General features: G+C 41.9%; 1 protein-coding gene and 1 long non-coding RNA gene across 11 annotated transcripts in view; one reads left to right on the forward strand and one right to left on the reverse strand.

Moving 5' to 3' along the window:
• LOC145542241 (uncharacterized) overlaps positions 1–13463 on the reverse strand; it is a 76908-nt gene extending 63445 nt beyond the window's left edge. For all 10 annotated transcript variants that reach the window (XR_014079717.1, XR_014079718.1, XR_014079712.1 and 7 more), the window contains exon 1: positions 13410–13463. The gene's annotated coding sequence lies outside the window, so the exon portion shown is untranslated. The remainder of the gene's footprint in view (positions 1–13409) is intronic.
• Positions 13464–13619: 156 nt separating this feature from the next.
• On the forward strand, positions 13620–17672 carry LOC145542243 (uncharacterized). The gene is made up of 2 exons (XR_014079721.1): positions 13620–14532; positions 15538–17672. It is a non-coding gene; the product is annotated as an uncharacterized LOC145542243 (long non-coding RNA).
• Positions 17673–22500: the final 4828 nt, after the last annotated feature.

Consider the following 22500-nt stretch of genomic DNA (forward strand, 5'->3'; position numbering starts at 1 on the left):
ACATTCAAGTTTCCCATTTGATTCTATCATTCACTCTGAAGCCTTAGGAAAATCCATTGCCCTTGCCTGTCCATATTATCCACAGGGCATGCAGATCAGTTGGAGAACATAGCTGAGTGTATGAGTGTGGGCAATGGAAAATCAGTCAAGGGACATCTTTCCGTAAAAGAGAGGAGCTTTGTCTCCTGTTTGTCCTGCCACAGGAGAAGGGAGGGAGAAAAAAAGGGGAGGAGAGAAGGAAGAAAGAAAATCGTACCCTGTTTGATAACGAAGACCACAGCACTCAAGATCTCAGCTAAAATTCATAGATGAAAGTTTAAGATATATTTTCTGAAATATTCCATACATCACATGCATTGAATTGGTACTGCAATCTCCTAGGCACTGTCAGCAAAAAGGTGGAAAGGGAAGCATTGAAACGAGACTAAATGTTTTGCTCCTTGAGGTATATTTCTGCACTGAGAATGCCCTTGGATAAAGCTGCCTTTTGGAGACAGCAAAATCAAACTGGGAAGGGCCTCAGGGGAGCATTTGGTCCTATTCATTGGATAAGCAAAGATTCAGAGAGGTGAAGTGATAATAGCCAAGTTCTCAGAGCTAGTGAGTGTTAATCGCTAATTCTTTGTGACCCCAGGGACTGTAGCTCACCAGTCTCCCTTGTCTAGGAAATTCTCCAGGCAAGAATACTGGAGTGGGCTGCCCTTCCCTTCTCTAGGGGATCTTCCCAACCCAAGGATCAAACCCAAGTCTCCTGTACTGCAGGCAGATTTTTTACTGTCTGAGCCACCAGGGAAGCCTAGGGGTAAGAGCTAACTAGAGGTTCCCCAGCCCCCAGGCTGATTTACTTTGCACAGAATCTCTAGATCGAGATCACTGATTTGTAAAAAAAAAACAAAAGAAAGAAAGAAATTTTGAGCAGCAAAAGGAACCTCAGGAGAGCACTTGCTAAAAATGGCAAGCAGAGTGACCGCCTAGATTAGGAAAAGAAACATAGTTGCCAGAATTACCAGATGGAAAGAGAAGTTATTAAAACTCAATTTTACTATTCTACTGATTCAAGCAAGAGTATAGCAGCAGGATAGGTTTGCCCAGAGACGCTAGATCTCAGGCTACAGAATTACTAGTAGAAAGCACCCATAATGTAAATGCTCATTTTGCACAAGTTCAAAGAGAACTGATTTTCTCTGCAATCTGTTAAGGAAACAAAGAGATTACATTTTAGCATTAGTTGCCATCAGCTACAAGTATTGATATTCTGGAAATGATGCAAATAATTGATACAGCAAACCCCAGTTTGGAATGAGTCCTGGGTGCTTAGTGCATTCTGTGACTTGGTTATGACTTCAAGGAAGTTGTCAGCACGTTCTAAGCAAATGGCTCACAGGGCAGCATATTCAGGATTTATTAGGGTTAGGTTGCTAGGTGTAAATTGTGTCAGTCAGTCAGTTCAGACGCTCAGTCGTGTCCGACTCTTCAAGACCCCATGGACTGCAGCATGCCAGGCCTCCCTGTTCACCACCAACTCTCAGAGTTTACTCAAACTCATGTCCATTGAGTCAGTGATGCCATCCAACCATCTCATCCTCTGTCATCCCCTTCTCCTTCTGCCTTCAATCTTTCCCAGCATCAGGGTCTTTTCAAATGAGTCTGTTCTTCGCAGTTCGTAAATTGTGTAGATGTTTGCAAATGCTTATATATGTATGAGTTCCTCGAGGACAAGATGAAGATTACAAAGAATAGAAAACTTACCGATGGATGCAGGCAGATCTTGAACTTGAGATTAATACAATAGCCCTCGATGCTGCAGTCCCAAACAATGAGATTTGGTTGACGTTTACCAACAGCATTGCTAAGCTGCCAGATTTCTGAGCCATGGATCAAAATCTAAGCTTTTATTGTTTGTTTATGTTCATTTATGAGTCAAGAAATAGGTCTTCTTATGAAACTGTTTGGTACTGTGAAATGGAATACCTCCTGCCATATCGATAAACAAGGATGTCACAGCTATCTGTGATTCTGGCCCTCCACATGTAAGCCAGTGAGTCCTAGGGGAATTCAAGAAGGACCTGCTAGCAGGCTACAGTCCCTACAGACACTCCCTACAGACAGGTGTAGGAGGGGGTGGGGGGAAATGTAAAAACACAGGATGCTGGCCCAAGTAGCTGAGATGCAAATGAAAAGAAATGATTTCAATAAACCCAGAGGCTTGCATTTTCCCATACACAGAAGAGGGCTAAGTGCTTTAATTTGAGATATCTGGTTTTCCCTAATTAACAGTAATATTTTGATATTCAGACTATCTGCCCCTTGCTGCAAACTTCTATATAACCTGACTTCTCCCCACCTCCACAGAGCAATTTCTCAGGGCTACCTGAGATGCTGCCTCCTGGGCTTGACGTTCTAAGAATTCCCGCTGAATAAAACGTAAACTCTTAACTTTCTTCTTGGGCCTGCCTGGGGGCTCAGTGGTAAAGAATCCTCCTGCCAATGCAGGAGACACAAGTTCAATCTCTGGTCCAGGAAGATCCCACATGATGCGGAGCAGCTAAGAGCATGTGCCGTCAACTATGGCAACTGTGCCCTAGAGCCAGGGACCCACAACTACTGAGCCCACATTCGTAACTACTGAAGCCTGCACTCCACAGCAAGAAAAGACACTGCAACGAGAAGCCTGCACAGCGCAACTAAAGAGTAGTCCCTGCTCAGCGCAACTAGAGGAAAGCCCAGGGACACCAACGAAGATCCTGCACAACTAAAAACAAATAAAACTAAATAAAAAGAGCCTGTGGCTAAAAAAAAAGAAGAAATAGGTCTTCTTGACATGGTTACAAAATTAAAAAAAAAAAAAAAAAGGGCAATTCAGAAAAATTCCCTGAAGAGCATCTTCCTATCCACAGCCTGCTGGTTACTTAAATAAGTGAATAGGTTTCAGGTGGTCCTAGTATTGCCGTTATTGGAGTCACACCATCAAGTAAAGACCCTGGAGACCAAGCTTCTTCACACCCTTGGCAGAAGTCCATTCACAGTGACTGCTGACAGTGTGTGTCTGTGAAGACTGAGCAAGGGGCCAGAGACAGCCAGCTGGAATATGCTGAAAGTAAACGCTTTCTTCAAAAGACATCAAATACTAGCAAAATATATCGACCCAGCTACCACTGTGAGCCCCCAATATTCGTTCACTCTTTGGTGTCTCATTTTCATAATCAAAGCCTTAACACCATGTTGAAAAGAGAATTTGCTGGGTAGGATTATAACAATAAGGAAAATTTTAACAGGAACATAAAACCTTAAAACTCCTATAAATCTGCTGGATACTGAGGTCAAGACAAAAGAGAGAAAGGAATGAGGAGAATTTGCCAGGTACTCGATGCAGAGACGAAACTCATCCAGGAAAAGTCTCGGGCATATTTCATTCTCTTGTGAAAAATATCCAATAGAGGGCTCAGAGAAGATTCTAAACAGAATTCATTTGACAATTTTTGCAGTAGGCAAAATACCTTCAATTAATTAGAAAGGCAAAACCATGTGTGCACATATACAAACTGCAGATGTGCAGAAATAAATACCATCTTGGGCTGGCCCAGATCCAGGTAAACATGGGCCCTGAAGACCTCCCTAATTTCAGTTGACTGAAGTCTGGAAAAGTGATTAACTATCTAAATGCAAGTATAACTGCTCCATGCCCCCAGAGAATGCGGGGAGAGAAAGGAAAGCTCTTATATCCTAATTAAAAGTCCGAGCTTTTGCCCCATGGAATGCAAGACAGCTTTGGACACAGGAAACTGTTCTTTATCCAGCTACACTCATAAAGCTGTCAATAAGTTGAGAAAGTGGCCTTGATGGTGTGAAAAAAAAAAGAAAAAAAAAACCTCTTTTAAAGCACTGGCTGCTAATAAAATTCTTTTCTGTTCAATGAAGTCCAGCAAATCATCTAGGATCATATAAATAGCAAATTTAACAGCAAATTAGCAAGGCTTATAAAATATATGACCACTTAGGCAGCAAGGAAAGCCAAAAATCAAGGTTGGAGAATTACTAAATTATGGTTAAAAGATATCTTTCTTTCTTTTGATGCCTTTCACTAGAAGTCTTTAAAAATCTATTTTGAGAGACTAAACTGCTTTTCAAAGGGGACATTATTAAACTAGCTGTGTTTGATAGGGTTAGGACCTCTCACCCTTGATAACCACCCAAAAAGAAGTAATGACCTGCACCGCAAGAGAGATCTGTGCAGAGCATCCAAGCCTGCCCGGGTCCAGTGTACCATCTTCTGGTTATCTGGTAATGGATTTTAGACTTTTGCACAAAGTCATTGTGGTTATGAAAAAACCATGGCACTGTCTCTACATTTTCTAATACCGTCAGAAAAATAAAATAGCTACATCCCTTTATGAAACTGGCAACCATTTAAAGAGTTTCTGACAAAACAAGGAGCCAGACTCTAAAGAAGTCATTAAAAGAATTCATACATTAATACCTGGAGATCTAGCTTAAATTCTCAATTTTGGCCCCACCCTCCCCCATTAAAGAGATTCTCATTAGTTGTGACCTATAACACAGGTAGGGTCATTATTAAACTGGCCCCTTCCTGATGTTTCATGGAAGGTTATGGAGACCTCTTTATGAGGACCAAATTCTCAGAGCTGGTAACTTTGCAATAATAAGTTCTTTTCAACAAATCTTGGCGCACACAATCTCCACTTGGCTCTAAAACATTTTTAGAAAAACTTAAAAAGGAAAAAATTCAACACTTTTGAAGTTTCCATCTTTATTAAGTATTAGAGTAGTTGATGTGTTGAAGGTGAGTTCTTAGCTGGTTATTCTAAGGTATTGCTATCATTCCCAAACTTTTAGTGACTTAACATAATGATTAAATTTAACACATATATTGAGAATTTGTTGTCATTGTTTAATCACTAAGTTGTGTATGACCCTTTGCAACCCCATGGACTGTGCCCCGCCAGGCTCCTCTGTCCATGGGATTCTCCAGGCAAGAATACTGGCGTGAGTTGCCATGCCCTTCTCCAGGGAATCGTCCTGATTCAGGGATCAAACTCATGTCTCCAGCATTAACAGGTAGATTCTTTATCGCTGAGCCACCAGGGAAGCCCTGAGAACTTCCTAAGAGCCCCCCCAAATTATGCTAAGTGTTAAGGATACAAAAGAAATGAAAGCTCTCTAGGAGATCTATTCTTGGTTGAGGGGGACATAGAAACAGGAAAAAGTTGGATAACAAGGAGATAAGCATGTGATTAGCCGCCAAAATGAAGATGGGTAGAGCCAATGACCAAGTTAGAAGAAACAAACCAAACAGACCATGCAGTTGGACACCAACTGCAAATTCAGAGCATATCATAGTTCATGCTGCTAAAATAAAAATGCCACAGACTGGGTAATTTAAACAACAAACATTTATTTCTCACAGTTCTGGAGGCTGGAAGGTCAAGGCTCCAGCAGATTGTTTAGTGAGAACCCACTTACTGGTTCATAGGCAGCTGCCTTCTCACTGTGTCCTCAAGTGGCAGAAGGGGTGGGTGAGGTCCCTGGGGTCCCTTTTCTAAGAGCACTCATCCCATTCATGAGGACTCCACCCTTATGACTTTATCTCCAAATGCCCAACCTCCAAATGCCATCACTTTGGGGGTTAGGATCTCAACCTATGGATTGGAGAGAGATAAAAACATTCAGTCTATAACAGGGGGTTTCCAAAATCATGCTTTGTTGTTGTTCAGTCACTAAGTTATGTCTGAGTCTTTGCAATCCCATGAACCACAGCACGCCAGGCCTCCCTGTCCATCACCAACTCCCAGAGTTTACTCAAACTCATGTCCATTGAGTCAGTGATGCTGTCTAACCATCTCATCCTCTGTCATTCACTTCTCCTCCTGCCTTCAATCTTTCCCAAAGTCAGGGTCTTTTCAAACGAGTCAGCTCTTCACATCAGGTGACCAAAATATTGGAGTTTCAGCTTCAACATCAGTCCTTCCAATGAATCTCCTTTAGGATGGACTGGTTGGATCTCCTTGCAGTCCAAGGGACTCTCAAGACTCTTCTCCAACACCACAGTTCAAAAGCATCAATTCTTCTGCACTCAGCTTTCTTTATAGTCCAACTCTCACATCCATACATGACTACTGGAAAAACCATAGCCTTGACTAGATGGACATTTGTTGACAAAGTAATGTCTTATATGCTATCTAGGTTGGTCATAACTTTTCTTCCAAGGAATAAGCGTCTTTGAATTTCATGGTTGCAATCTCCATCTGCAGTGATGATTGTGCACTTGTGGATGGAGTCAAATCCTCCCAGTTGCTGTGTGTGATAATATGCCGGGTGTACAACCAACCTAGCATGCTCACCTCAGCCTTTGGTGTCCAGAGTTTTTACCGTGACTCAATCCCATGCCACCTACATGACTGACCTTTACTACCCAGCTTCTCCCTGAGGTGGGGTCACTCCCTTTGGTCTCCAGCCCCTACAGGGGCTGGAGCTGACGCCACATAAGGCCTCAACATGAATCACATTATTAAGGCTGTCCAGTGGCCAGAGCGCCCAGGCAAACAAAGATACTTCCATGAGGCAGGATATTCCAGATGCCCAAAGATCACTTTCCAATAGTTGAGGACAAAGGCCAGACACCCCTTTGGATAAGGTTAACTCTTCTTAACCAGAAAGGTACAGAAATTCGACTATGGAAAGATCAGGGTGGACTGGAGTAATTAGAAAGGATATAGAAATTTCGTTCAGTACTTTAAACATTAAAGTGAATTACATGTTAATAAAAAATAAAAAAAAATTTAGAATTGTTGAGCAAGAAAGCAGGAAAACAGCCAGTAAAAGAGTATTTTTAGAAGATTAAAGTGATTGTGAACTCTGATTCTCCATCTCTCTCTTTCCACTCTCTTCCTAGGAAATCAGGTGTAGTCTCTCAGTCTCTTGTTGTTAAATAAGTTGGTAGGGCTCTAACTGACATGTCTAGACTTGAACTCCACCTGGAGCTCTAGACTCATATGACCCACAGCTGATCTAAAACTTCCACTAGGATGTCAAATGGACATCTCAAGAGAACTTGTCCTATGCATCTCTCATCTCAATATGGTACCATAAGTGATCCAGCTGCTCAAGCAAAGATATCAAGCCATCCTTAATTGCTCTTTCTCTCTCAACCAACATCTATCTAATCCAGAAGCAGTGACACCCTCAATTCAAATTTTATCTTAAATTCAACCATAATAAGCCAATCCCACTACCACAATCCAAGCCAAGCCATCATCATCTCTCATTTAGAGAGATGCTCAGGAGGTGCCTTCTTTCCCTTCACAACCCATTTATTCTCTGCACAGCAGCCTGAGTGATCTCTATAGAGTATAAATCATATCATGTTACACCTGTACTTAAAGCCCTTCAGTGGAAGCTCCCAGCTCCTTTAAAATATATACAAACTGCCACCATCACCCTCAAAACTTTGAAAGGCTTGACCACCTCAGATTTCATCTTGCATGGTTCTTTGTTGTCTTCCGGTCACACTGGCCATTCCTTGAATACAATGAGCTTCTTATAGTTGGGTCTCTACAGGCTATCTTCTCTCTCTTTGGAACACTTTTCTCTCGAATCTTCTGTTGGCTGGTATCTTATCATTTGGGTCTCAGATCAACGATAAACTCCACCAAGAGGTCTTCCTTGACCATCCAATCTGAGTGGCAGCCACTTTCAATCACTATCAGAGCACCCTGTTTTAATTCATCATAGCAAGCATCACTTTATTGACTTGTTTGTGAATTTTGTTTGCTTACATGTCTATTGCTTTTCTCTCTTACTAGGACATAAGCAAGTAAAAAGTTGTCCATTTTGCCTACCTCTCTGTGTCCAGTTTCTACTACAGAGATGGACACATAATATCTGTGGTCTCATCAGATCCTTACTGAATGAACAGGATACAGTATTTAAGATTTATCGTAGGCATTCAAAATAGTTAAGAAGGAAATGCCTGTTTTTTTACACTCCCTCCTTCTTTGAATTCTTTTTTTGGTGTATGATTACTCCTCTCCAACACTAAATTTTAATTACTTTTATCCTCCACCTTATTATGACTGGCTCCTTCAAAGAAGCTAAGGCATCCATTTACTCTAAAATGTAAATGACTGATAAAGTTAAATGTGTTGAGGCCTTTGAAGTTGGAACAAAGTATGAAATCAGTGATTTTCAGACCATGACATTCCCAGACCATGTAAGGTGAAGTCCTCCGTCCCTCAATTCGTCCAGTTTTTTTTTGAGTATTTTTTCATGTTGAGCTTGCCAGAATAGTTGCCTCATATCTTTTTAAGTTAATGTTGATTACAGAAATGATTTTATAGACAAGTATCAATGGAATAGACCCTCAATGATAACCTTTGCAGCCAACTGAGCTGGGGAGTATGGGATCTTCCTCTGTGTCCTTAAGATGTGCCTGCCTGAGTACACACAGCCTTAGTTAGGGGAATAGGAAAAACAGAAGCACAAAGTATGTTAATACTACTTATGGGGGCCTAGTGAGATTCTAGACTAAACTTTAGGAAGTGGGAGTCAAAGGCAGGAGATACTTTAAACAAACAACTGCAAAGGGCAACTGCTTGGAAACAAAGGACAACAAACAGAATAATCAGATGTGATGCCAAGATATTGAGCTTTGCTGCAAAATGAATAGTAGAAAGTTTTGATGAACGTAGAAATATTGAGATGAATAGATAATCTTGTTAGGGAAAAGTGTATCAAGATTGAAGTCATGGCAGAACAACCTGCCATAAATGTCAAACAAGCAGTCAGTAAATATGAGAATGGAGTTAGATGTAGCTTGAGGCTAGAGGTCAGACACTGGTAAACCCCTGGCCACGCCTGCACATGGAAAGCCCTCAAGTGATATACTTGAGAAATTCCTAGGTCCTGAAACAGGCACAAAGAGAAATATCATAACTTGTACAGACACAGAAAATTGTAGTCCCATAAATATGAATCACCAAGTATTTAATGACTTGAGACCCAGACGTGAGCCTTGGGTGACATCATGTTCTGAGCAGCAAAATCACCATGGTAACAAACTATGTCTAGGTCCTGGTGTGGCTATTCCAACAGGGTAGATAATAAAAATCTGGGAGTCCCTTTGTTCACCTCTCTTCAGATCCACTAGCTTCAAGTGGGCAGCCAACTGTCACAACTACCCTGGGTGCATACATGCCCATGAGGCACAGAAGGAAGAAAGTGAAGACGCCTGCTCACTAAGACATAGTCTTTCTCTAGGCTGGTTTCCTACCATTTTTGATTCTTAGTAAAGCTGATGCATAGACATAGAAAGTGTTTCAGTTTCCCATTTCTAAAATACTTAAAATCCAGTGTTTGTGTTCCAAGATTCAAGCCTAAGACACTAAAATTTTACATTAAAAGTAATAAAACACTTTTATATGAAAAATAAAAAATAAATAAATAAATAAATAAAATCATCAGAAAAGAGAGATACACAATAAATCTACACCCTCAACTTTCTCAAATGGGATTGTATTAGAAGGCATGGGTTCCTGCCAGCCAATGAGGTAAAACTGACCTCATTCAAATGGAACCCTAGCTATTTCTGATCTTTTGCTGTCAGGGATTTCAAAACACTGCGTTTAGGTTTCTTCACTTTGGCTTTCTTTTAACTTCACTGCTTATTCTAGGCTGATGACCACCCCAGGAGAATGACCCTCTGATGAGCCAATTACCTTCTGTCCGAGACCATTGAGGAGTCCCCACTGTCTCCTTGAGTCCAAACTTGAGTTTCAATTGCCTAGACCACCCATCAGTGGAGCTGGAAGTCAGAGTTCATGATCCTGGAGAGAGCTGCCCAGAAACTGCTTCCCTGGAGTTGTTGACTGACACACCCCTCCCTCGGCTTCTAGCAGAGAGTTAAAGATGGTGGTCTCCCTGAATTACCATCCTTGTGCCTAGAGTACGAAGCTACTCCTGATCCCAGTCTGAAGGTCTTGTCCCAGGACTGAGCACATCTCTGAGTGACTGTGGATCAATGAACACTACCCTCTGCCCTGAAAAGAGAACCCCATCCTAATCCCTGGAACCTGGGAAAGTCACCTCATATGGCAAAAAAGACTCTTGAGAGTCCCTTGGACAGCAAAGAGATCAAACCAGTCAATCCTAGAAGAGATCAACCCTGAATATTCAATGGAAGGACTGATGCTGAAGCTGAAGCTCCAGTACTTTGGCCACCTGATGTGAAGAGATGACTCTCTGAAAGAGACCCTTATGCAGGAAACAATTGATGGCAAAAGGAGAAGGGGGGCAACAGAGGATGAGATGGTTAGATAGCATCACCAACTCAATGGACATGAATTTGAGCAAACTCTGGGAGATTGTGAAGGACAGCAGAGCCTGGCACGCCGCAGTCCATGGGATCGCAGAGAGTTGGACACACTTAGCCACTAAACAACAACAACATGGAAGAAAAAGGATTTTGCAGATGCTATTAAATATCTTGATATGACCAGATTATCCTGGATTAAGAGGATTTAGGGGTGGGCCCTAAATGCACTATAAAGGGGAAGCAGAAAGAGATTACAGCACAGAAGAGGGGAATGCATGTGACAACAGAAGCAGAGATGGGAGAGATGTTTCCACAAACCAAGGAACAACCACTACCAACCACCAGCAGCCGGAAGAGATGATAAACAGATTGTTCCTTAAAGTCCCTGAGGGAGGGTGGCCCTTCTGACACCTTGATTTCAGCCCCGAGATATCGATTTCAGACTTCCAGCTTCCAAATCAGTGAGAATATAAATGTCTGTTGTTTTAAGATACTAAGTTTGTGGTAATATGTTACTGCAGACAGTGTATTGAATATAGTGAATACAGGTAAAACAGTCATTGAAACAGAAACAAGATGTACCACTTCAAGAAAAATGCCTTCCTTACCCAAGCACCCAGCAGAACAGACACGAAATTATCCAATACCTGTATGTTGTTCAAGGGCAAGGCTATTCAATTCCAGCTATGACAAGAAATATATGTATGAGCATCCAATGCTTAATGTACATTATAAGGATTTTTTTCCCAAATTTTTGCAAATAGAAAGTAAGTATAATCTTATAAAGCTATTTGGTATTTAAGATTTCGACTTTAATATAAACTACCTAAAATAGCCAGTAGTGGCTCAAACTTGAAAAAAGTACTACTTTTTTCCCCTATGTTTATGACATGTGTATTGAGAACTACAGAAAAGCTCTAAAAAAATAAAAATTGACACTATAGGTGATTTCTATGCCTTGAAATACACAGTTAATTCATTTTTCCTCCACTCTTTGCTCCTCCACTCTTTCCATGTATAAATATTTTTATTGCAAAGTAAGGATTGTAAGATCCTCTACAATTTTTTAGTTTAGGGCTTAATAATGTGACATTTAGTGATTATTTTCCTTTCTCATTAAATTCTCATCTACAGCATGTTTTCATAACCACATAGAGTTTTTCATCTTTGGATCTTACCATGAGGATTTTAATTTTTACTAATCCCTCCATTGGTCTATTTACATATCTATTTACCTTTGAAAATATGCTTAGAAGTCCATTACGCTTTCTTTTAGTATTTTATGGTGTCTGGTCTGTTAGAGTGTTAATCCACCTGGAATTTATTTTAATATATGATTTGGCAGCATGATCTAATCTTCCCTCCCCCAAATGGCTCAGTAGTTATGAGTCAACAAGTTGTGAGATGACTTTTTAATGAAGGACGCTTTCTCCACTAGTTTGACACATACTAACTTCTGATTTATGTTTTTAGGCTTACTCCTGAAAGTGAGTTAGCCGCTCAGTCATGTCCAACTCTTTGTGACCCTATGAACTGTAGCCCACCAGGCTCCTCTACCCGTGGAATTCTCTAGGCAAGAATACTGGCGTGGGTTGCCATTCCCTTTTCCAGGGGATCTACCCACCCCAGAGATCGAACCCAGGTCTCCTGCATTGTGAGCAGATTCTTTACTGTCTGAGCCACCAGGAAGGCTTACTCCTGATATTGTATTCTGCTCCACTGGCCACTTTGTGTATTCCTCATCATAGAAAATTACAGAAACTTTATATGATTGAACAACTCCCTCCTCATGACTGTTATTTTTCAAAACCATCCCAGTTCTTCTTAGGCATTCAATTTGGTCAAATTCAACATATTAAATGATAACATTTTAATGAAAAACTACTTTTTAATTGCAAAGGTTCACTTGGAGATGACAAAGCATATTTACAGATCCTGTTATCTAAGTTTTCTAACCATTTATGAAGGATCTCTTCTCTTCTTCATCTTCAAATATTTTCCCCCAGCAATAAGCTCCTCTCTCCAGCATAAGTAATTGACCCCTTCCTGGATTATTTTAATCAGCAAATAAACACAATCTACTTTCTATCTTCCTTGGGGAAAAAAAAAATTATCCCAAACTCCACACTCTCATATCTCTCTTTCCTTGCACATTAAAATCTTTGGGGTAGAGTCTCAGATGTAGAAAACAAACTTTGGTTACTTGGGGATGGAGGGAGGGATAAATTGGGAGATTGGGACTGACATATATACACGTCTATATATAAAATAGATACCTAACAAGAACCTACTATATAATCCCAGAGAACTCTGCTCAGTACTCTGTAATGGCCTATATGGGAAAAGACTCTAAAAAAAGAGTAGATATATGTATACATATAACTACTTCACTTTGCTGTACACCTGAAACTAACTCAACATTGTAAATCAACTATACTCCAATAATGGAGAAGGAATCAGCAACCTACTCCGGTATTCTTGCCTGGGAAATTCCATGGACAGAGGACCCTGGCAGGTACAGTCCCTGGGGTCGTGAAGGGTCGGACATGACTTAGCGACTAAACAACAAATACTCCAATAAAAATTGAAAAACAAAACAAAACAAAACCACCTTTGGTGAGAACTGTCTGCAGTCTGCAATGGCTACCACCTATTCACCTCTCATTCACTGTTTAACATACTTAAAAGGAGATTTTTCCCCACGAAATCACTTTGTTAACACCAGAAATTAACACAACGTTGTAAATCGATTATACTTCAATTTAAAAAGAAAAAAGAAGTTTTAAAATAGGTAAAAAAAAAAAAAAAACACCCCGAGATTCTTCTCACGATGGTCATCCACCATGATTTCCGAAAGGACTTCAAAAACCTCCTCATTTCTGACCTCCCAGGAGTAGGCCCCTGGCTGCTAGGAAATGCTCTAGCTCCCGGCTCCTGGAGTCCCACAGTAAATGCTCCTCCTCCGACCTCATCACTGGCCAAGCCCACGAATAATTCATGAGAAATAAACATAGAAGCTGGGTAATAAAATAAAGTCTTATCGTTCTTTTCCTCCGAGCGGAGTCTAGTCTCTCTGGCTCACCGCGGGCAGAGCGCAGCAGAGGCCTCCGATCCGGGTCTTCAGTCCAGAGTTCCTGGTGCAAAACAGGCTACACCCGCACCTTAGCTACGGGGCTGGGGCGTGTGCAGAAGCTCCGCCCACAAATGTCCATCCAAGATGGCGGCCACGGGCCGGGTGCAGAGACGCTTTCCTTGGCACTGAGATCTCGCCCCACCTCGCGAGAACCCAATCGCCTCTCCCAGCTGACTGGCAGAAAGACCCTTGTGTATAACCGACTGGGGAGGGTCAGTAGCAAAGTGCTGATACCCTAGATGGGATAGGCTGACCTTATTCACCTGCACTGCTCCCGAGGTTCCAGGCCCACCCTGACTCCAGCAGGGAAGATAGCAGAGGCTTTGGGAGCTTCCTCTGATCTCTGAGGACACTGACTGAGTGGAATGCGGCTGCCTGGGGCCAAATCCGGAGCAGCTCTGCCCAGGAACCTGATGCTGGGGTGTGGAGCACACACGCCTTAGACCCCAGCCCCCCTTGAGGGGACCACATTGTGGCATATTTGGGGTTGGAGACTGAAAATGACATGACTGCCACTGCCTCTGGCTGGCCTTCCCGTGGTGTCAACCCCAGGGACGCAGGGAACCAAGGGCAAGAGGGAGACAGGGCAGCCTCGCCTGCAGTATCGCCGGGAGTGTGGCAGTCTCTACCTCTCTATGCCGCACCAGTGCGTTGTGCCCTCTTTGCTCACCTCCAGGGGTCAACGGTAGCATCCTCCATGGTCACTTCCGGTTTGGTGAAGGATGGGACAACCGGAGAGCTGAGAGGCAAAACCAGGAAAAGGCCCAGGTAATGGGGACACCTGACAAAACGGAATAAGGACTATTGATCTGAGTTCAGGAAGGGACAGGGGATGCCCAGGGCAAAGGGTCCCAAGGTGGGTACAGACCCATGAGGTAGCCCCACCCAGGCAGTGCTGGTTTCTCAGAATTGAGCTGGGGGCCCTGAGAGCCCCTCAGAAGGCCAGGAACCCCACACTCAGGAGGGAAGTCCAGGGAGCTGCTGGCAAGAACAGGAAACACTCATCAGCCAAGGTTCCTGGGCTCTCCTCCAGGGATAAAAACAGGAGGATCCCAGCCGCCCTAGTGATCAGGTGAGTACCAAGGGGAACCCCCACCCCACCTCGTGCCTTTAGCTCTCACCTGGCAAGAGGTCTGAAAACTTCTCCTTTTTGACCTAAAGGAGGAAAGAGAAGAACCACCCCACTCCCTCACCCCCATCTGAGAGCAGTGCCACCCCCTAAGGGACCAAGCTGGTCAGGAGCTATAGAGGCCAGTCCTCTCTGGCTGGGATGTTCTGATTGAGGAAGGGCTGACTACCTCAAGCTCCGACCATTACAAATAGGGGGACCCCAGTTACATCAGAGTTCATGCCATTTGGATACCTCCTATGTGGGTCTTTTGAGGAATCTATTAACTGTTTGCTGCTGGGTCCAAATTTCCCAAGCCAGAAATCTTCGGATCAAATCTTATGGCATTTGTGTGAAAACAGGTCACTCCAACTGGCCCCCTTGGCCTTTGAAAACAAATCCAACACAGAGCATCTAAGGGATGGTCCAAGGGTCCACTGAGCTGGAGGGCCGCCTATTAGGGTCCATCAGGAAGAAGCATCTTACCATTCTGTGTGGTACAGCCAGGGCCCCAGACTGACTGGTAGATGAGAAGGTGGACCTGGCAGTGGGTAGCAAACTTAGGTGACCCACCTTGGCTTCATCCTCATGGAAAGTGGGAGAAGCCACCCCAGAAAGGAACCAATCCATTTGTAGCCTCACTCCTCCTAAAAATGGAAGACAGCCTAGGGGTGTCCTGGGAGTGCTGGGTCCTGAGCATCTGGGTCTGTAACTATGGCCTAATAGCTGGGTCTCTAGGTGGCAAGTTGAAAGGAAAGGATGATGATCCTTTTGAATAGAATTCAGAATGCAAAGGGGCCTGTGGAGAATTGAAAAAGCAATTATATCAGGCCTCACGCTGGCCCTCCCAGATGGAGCTAAACCCTTTGACCTTTACATTCAAGAGAGAATGGGATCATCATTACTGTCTTCATATGTGTTAATATATGATCTTTGTCTCTTTCTGATTTACTTCACTCTGTATAATAGGCTCCAGGTTCATCCACCTCACTAGAACTGACTCAAATGCATTCCTTCTTATGGCTGAGTAATATTCCATTCCACAGGACTGGAAAAGATCAGTTTTCATTCCAATCCCAAAGAAAGGTAATGCCAAAGAATACTCAAACTACTGCACAATTGCACTCATCTCACACACTAGCAAAGTAATGCTCAAAATTCTCCAAGCCAGGCTTCAGCAGTATGTGAATCGTGAACTTCCAGATGTTCAAGCTGGATTTAGAAAAGGCAGAGGAACCAGAGATCAAATTGCCAACATCCATTAGATCATTGAGAAAGCAAGAGAGTTCCAGAAAAACATCTACCTCTGCTTCATTGACTATGCCAAAGCCTTTGACTGTGTGGATCACAACAAACTGTGGAAAATTCTTAAAGAGAGGGGAATACCAGACCACCTGACCTGCCTCTTGAGAAATCTGTATGCAGGTCAAGAAGCAACAGTTAGAACTGGACATGGAACAACAAACTGGTTCTAAATCGGGAAAGGAGTACGTCAAGGCTGCATGTTGTCACCCTGCTTATTTAACTTATATGCAGAGTACATAATGAGAAATGCTGGGCTGGATGAAGCACAAGCTGGAATCAAGATTGCCAGGAGAAATATCAATAACTTCAGATATGCAGATGACACCACCCTTATGGCAGAAAGTGAAGAAGAACTAAAGAGACTCTTGATAAAAGTGAAAGAAGAGAGTAAAAAAGTTGGCTTAAAACTCAACATTCAGAAAACTAAGATCATGGCATCTGGTCCCATCACTTCATGGCAAATAGATAGGGAAACAGTGGAAACAGTGACAGACTTTATTTTGGGGGACTCCAGAATCACTGCAGATGGTGATTGCAGCCATGAAATTAAAAGACGCTTGCTCTTTGGAAGAAAAGCTATGACCAACCTAGACAGCATATTAAAAAGCAGAGACATTACTTTGCCAACAAAGGTCCATCTAGTCAAAGCCATGGTTTTCCCAGTAGTCATGTATGGATGTGAGAGTTGGACTATAAAGAAAGCTGAGTGCCGAAGTATTGATGCTTTTGAAGTGTGGTGTTGGAGAAGACTCTTGAGAGTCCCTTGGACAGCAAGGAGATCCAACCAGTTCATCCTAAAGGAAATCAGTCCTGAATATTCATTAGAAGGACTGATGCTGAAGCTGAAACTCCAATCCTTTGGCCACCTGATGTGAAAAACTGACTCATTAGAAAAGTTCCTGATGCTGGGAAAGATTGAAGGCAGGAGAAGGGGATGACAGAGGATGAGATGGTTGGATGGCATCACCGACTCAATGGACATGAGTTTGAGTAACTACGGGAGTTGGTGATGGACAGGGAGGCCTGGCGTGCTGCAGTCCATGGGGTCACAAAGAGTTGGACACGACTGAGCGACTGAACTGATATGTACTACAACTTCCTTATCTATTTATCTGCTGATGGACATCTAGGTTGCCTCCATGACCCAGCTATTGGAAATAATGGTGCAGTGAACATTGGGGTACGTGTGTCTTTTTCAATTATGGTTTCCTTGGGGTATACTCAGTAGTGAGATTGCTGGGTCATATGATAGTTTTATTCTAGAATTGTTTTTTATTTTTTTAAGAAATCTTCATATTGTTCTCCATAGTGGCTATCTCAATTTGCATTCCCAACAGTGCAAGATGGTTCTCTTTTCTCTACATCCTCTCCAGCCTTAATTATTTGTAGATTTTTTTGATGATGGCCATTCTGACCAGTGTGAGATGATACCTCATTGTAGTTTTGATTTGCATTTCTCCAGTAATGAGCGATGTTGAGCATCTTTTCACGTATTAGGATTCAGTGGGTGAAGGAAAGGGTGGGATGAATTGAGAGAATAACATTGAAACATACACATTATCATATGTAAAATAGATAGCCAGTGGGAATTTGCTGTGTGATGCAGGGAACCCAAAGCTGGTGCTCTGTGACAACCTAGAGGGGTGGGATGGGGAAGGAGGTGGGAGGAGGGTTGAAGGAGTGGGGGACATATGTATACCTTTGGCTGATTCATGTTGATGTGTGGCCGAAGCCATCACAATGTTATAAAGTAATTATCCTCTACTTGAAACACACACACAAAAAAAAAAAAAGAAAAAGAGAAGGGGAATAGCCCTCCGGTGTTAGCTCAAAAACTGAGGCCCCTTACTTAGGTGGTAGCTTGTTTCCCTAAACAATCACATCAACTGATAAGGAATGATGTCTTCCTATGGGTGGTAGCAGCTACTACAACCCCACTAAGGAGGCTGGAAAGTGAACGTTTGCTCAGCTGATCACTGTATGGACTCCACTCTGGGTCCAGGCTTTAGTAAGTTCTAAGGGAACAGGATGACTATCCTCAGAATGTCAGGTCAAGTTTATACTTGAACCCAGTGGCTACCGTAAAAACGTGTGTGTATGTGTGTGTGTGTGTGTGTGTGTGTGTGTGTGTGTTAGTCATTCAGTTGTTTCCAACTCTTTGTGACCCCCGTGGACTATAGCCTGTCAGCCCCTCTGTCCATGGGATTCTCCAGGCAAAAATACTGGAGTGGATAGCCATTCCATTCTCCAGGGGATCTTCCCAACCCAGGGATCAAACCCAGGTCTCCTGCACTGTAGGCAGAATGTTTATCATCTGAGCCACAAACTTGTCACATGTTCAATCCTGCTATCCACAGAAACGGGTATATATAGTAGAATATATATGTCAATGAAAAATTAATTAGTTGCTCTAAGAAAGAAATGGAAGATTTTATTCAAGTCATGTTTGTGGATTAACCCGGGGAGAGCATCTCAGAGCGCTGAGGAACTGTTCTGTGCATTAGAAATCCAGGCACAGTTATAGAAGTTTTTTTGAGACGGAAGGTTGAGCATTAACTGATGTATTATTGTCAGTTTACATGATTCAGATCTGCAAGTACAAAGTGGTTGGTCATCATGATCCCTTATAAGAACAGAAGGAGTGTTATCTTTTTAAGTTGTGTTGTTGGTGTGACGAGAATGTTGCTCTTTATGGTTCAGCAGGTGTTTCTGCCAGTGAGGGAGGTTTGGTCAATACCTAATGCAGACACAGTGCACAGTGGGCAGAGGAGAGGCCAAAGGGCAAAGCAAATTTCATATATTTGAATTATTTTTGTCTTGCCATAAAATATGAATTTTATTTCTCATATGCATGCTAAGTTGCCTCAGTTGTGTCTGATTCTTTGCGACCCTATGGACTGAAGCCCACTAGGCTCCTCTGTCCATGGGATTCTCCAGGCAAGAGTACTGGAGTGGACAGACATTCCCTTCTCCAGAGGATCTTCCCAACTTAGGGATCAAACCTGTGTTTCTTGCATTGGCAGACAGGTTCTTTACCACTTAATGTGTGTGTGTGTGTGTGTGTGTGTGTGTACTGGTATATTTGATTTGTTGGCATTTTATTTAGGATATTTGATTTTGCATACGAATCAGTCTCTATATTTCATTTTTTATCCTATATATGTTAGGCTCTATGATCAAAGATACGAATTTTTTTCATTTCTTTCTAAAGATTTGGCTTGCTTTGTAACATAAATAACTATTTCACAAAAATGAAGAACTGACCCTGTAGACTATCTGTAGTTTGCCTTTTTCTTAACGAGGGTAGAGGTTTGGGGTTTTGCCATAAATATTTTTTCTCTACTGCATTTTTAAATTCAGCAATCCTGTTTTTTACTAGAAAAATTTCTGATCTCATGTCAGTTTTCATTCCCTAGGTTTTGTTCTGTTTCCATTTTTATAAGGTTATTAAAATCACAAAGATTTACTTTGATGTTTTCCTTTTCCAACAAAAGTCTAAGACTCCGATTATTCTTTGAAATGTATTTAAGATGAAAAATATTTTCATATGCTTTTATCAAGATTACTTCATTTGCTCCTTATCATGGACTTATCATAAGCCAGATAGGGCAATTTATATAAGATAAAACTTAGAAATGCATAGAATATCACAGCTTTGACAAGAATTAGCTTGATAAGAATTTAGGGGAAAAAAAGGAAGTGAATTTATAGAGATGTGTAAAAATGGAAAGTTTAAAAAAGTAAATGAATAAGTCCAACATCTGGAATACTATGCAGTTCAATAAATGTTATTGAATGAATGGACAAAATTCCCTTAGCTGTTAAATCAGTTGGGTTTAGCAGTGGAAGATAATTAAGCCTCAGTCTGACCTCTTATTTGGGATTAGTATTCACATCATGAGCCTCTTGTGAAAAGCAGAAATTTGAAAACCCAGATAAATACACCCAGTAGAAAAAGAAATATTTAAGTCTTTTACAATTTTCTTTTTATTATTGGTCTTACTGTATATCTCACTTTTCCATTTGTCTTCTGTTTTATTTCTGTGATGAATCAGCCTTCATTTCTGGACAAATTGGACTTCACTGTTATCAATATTGTTTTTCCATCTTTTCATTAACAAGCTTAAGGGCAGTGACGAGATGCAAAGTAACCTTCACCTTTGGACTGAAAAAATCGGGTTTGCAATAACCGCTTGATTTCAGGTTCATCCTCTCCTGCAGAGGTGATCACGGGTCTGCATTGAGGGCAGCCTGGAGGGTGGTCTGCGAGAGTGAGGTTGGGGTCATTGCAGGGGCAGGGTGATGGGTCAGGCTTTCCCTGCTGCACCTGGAAGATTTATAAGTGGAGATATTTTAGTCTCAGCACAGGCCACTCCTTAGCCTGAGAGAGCACAAATATTTACAGAAGGAAAACCAAATAAAAGCATCACTGCATTGCTGGGCTGGGCTGCTGGACTTAATGACGGGTTTCTTTCCCCCTATGGATTTCAAAGCCGCCTGCACTAAGGATACCAAAGCAAACAGTGTATCTGAGATTTAATGGAAAGGAAAACATGCATGTGGCATAAAAGCCCCATTATCATCCCTTAGCACTTAATTTTGGGTGAAGTGCATTGCAGTGACTTTTTGATGCACCCTTCTGTCCCTCTGCCTCGGAAGCAGCCCAGCTCCTCAGGCAGTGACTGGGTTTGATGGCATCCATCACCCGCCTCAGCCTATTGAGGACCAGGAAGCAGTTATGTGCACCTAGACTACATGGATTTATAGAGCTATGACACCTACCAGCAGGGCCAGGGAGCAAGCCCTGGAGCCTGCGGTGATCTCAGGGAACCTGTCAGCTCTGATGAGAAAGCCAGGTCTACCAGGTGCCCTATAGTCTTGGGACATAACTTGATAAATTGCTTTTCCCCCCTCTCCTTTAGTCTTTTTGTTTTTAATTGGCATAATTAACAAGTAGTAACAAATGTTACCACAGCACAGAGCAAGACAGAAAATATTTCCATCTCCCCAGAAATTTCCTTGAGTCCTTTCTCACCAATCCTCCCCCAAAACTAACCACTATTCAAATTTTGATGACCATGGATTACTTGTGCCTCTGCTGGCCTCACACAACACACAATCTTTAGAGCCTGGGCTTCTTTCACTCAATGTAGTGACTGAGATTCATGTGTGTTGCTGAGTGTAACAGTAGTTCATTCTTTTTATTAATGAGTAATATTATTTTGTACAAATGTGTAATAGTTCACTCTCCTATTGCTGGATGTTTGGGTTGTTGAGTTTAGGCTTTTAAAACAGAGCTGCTTTGAACTGGTTTTGTGAGAATATCTTTTGACAATTTGTGTACCTTCTTTGCCTACAGTTAGATTAAGGGTTTTTGCATATTTTTAATTGGGATTCTTTATTTTTGGTTTACAGGATTTATTTTTCTTTATTTATTATTCTGGCAATGAGTTCTTTGCTAAATATAATATTTAGTAAATATCCCTTAATTTTGTACTCTAATCTATCAGTATAGTTCAGTTTAGTCGCTCAGTCCTATCTGACTCTAATCTATAGAACAGGCTTAACACTGCTAATGAGGTGTTATGTATGGTGCCTAATACCATTAGGCTACATTTCCATAGCCCTGAACACAGCTTTCAGGACAACAAATCTTGGGTATAGCTTCCCCGGTGGCTTAGATGGTAAAGAATCTGCATGCAATGCAGGAGACCCAGGTTCAATTCCTGGGTCGAGAAGATCTTCCGGAGGAAGGAATGGCAACCTGCTCAGTATTCTTGCCTAGGGAGTTTCACAGAAACAGGAGCTGGGCAGGCTATAGTCAGTAGGGTCACAAAGAACTGGACACGACTGAGCAACTAACACTTTCAACCTCCCAACACTCTGCTGTTAGATAGAAAAATTATATTAGATATAAAATATGTCACAAGTTATTTTTCACTAAAATAAGTATGACAAAAGGAATCAGGATGCCGAGCAAGTGCTGTCAGTGCTGTTATTGGTGGTGTCACTGCTGCTGTAGCTGTGAGCGTCGTCAATAGAATAAGGCTTCAAAACTGCCTGTTACACTTAAGCATGAGAGAAAAGGATGTGTTTTCAGCAACTTATTGTTGAAAGCTAACTATGTTACCAATTTCCAAGTAATATTCCATAAATATTTTAATTATAGCCATTGATTCTCTTATTTATTTAAAAAAAAAAAAACACTTGAGCACTTACTATGAGCAAAATACTAAGGATTTGGTCATATAGATTTCCTCAAAATAACTTTGCCATCATAGGTTTTTTCATTCTATTTGGAAAGATGGGGGGAATTAAAATGTAAAAAAATGTGAATAACAAGTATTACAAAGGAAAAATATCAGAAAAAATGGGTTTGAAATATTAATGTGGGGGTGGCTTGAAATATTAGAAATGGAGGTCAGGATAGCCTTCTCTTAAGAAAACAACTTTTGAGTCAAGACTTGAAGAAACGGGATGAGCTGCCTATGTGGGTGTCCTGAGAGGAGCCCTCCAGGAAGGGACCAACGGCAAAAAAAAACCTGGAAGAGAAAAGATGCTCGTGAGCGATGCCAATTCCTATGGCTGGAGCAAAGTGAATGGGAGTGAAAGTAGAGGAGCCGTGGT

Source organism: Giraffa tippelskirchi, chromosome 3 (assembly GCF_054371585.1).
Source record: "Giraffa tippelskirchi isolate mGirTip1 chromosome 3, T2T-mGirTip1v1.2.pri, whole genome shotgun sequence".
In the NCBI taxonomy this organism is placed as follows: domain Eukaryota; kingdom Metazoa; phylum Chordata; class Mammalia; order Artiodactyla; family Giraffidae; genus Giraffa; species Giraffa tippelskirchi.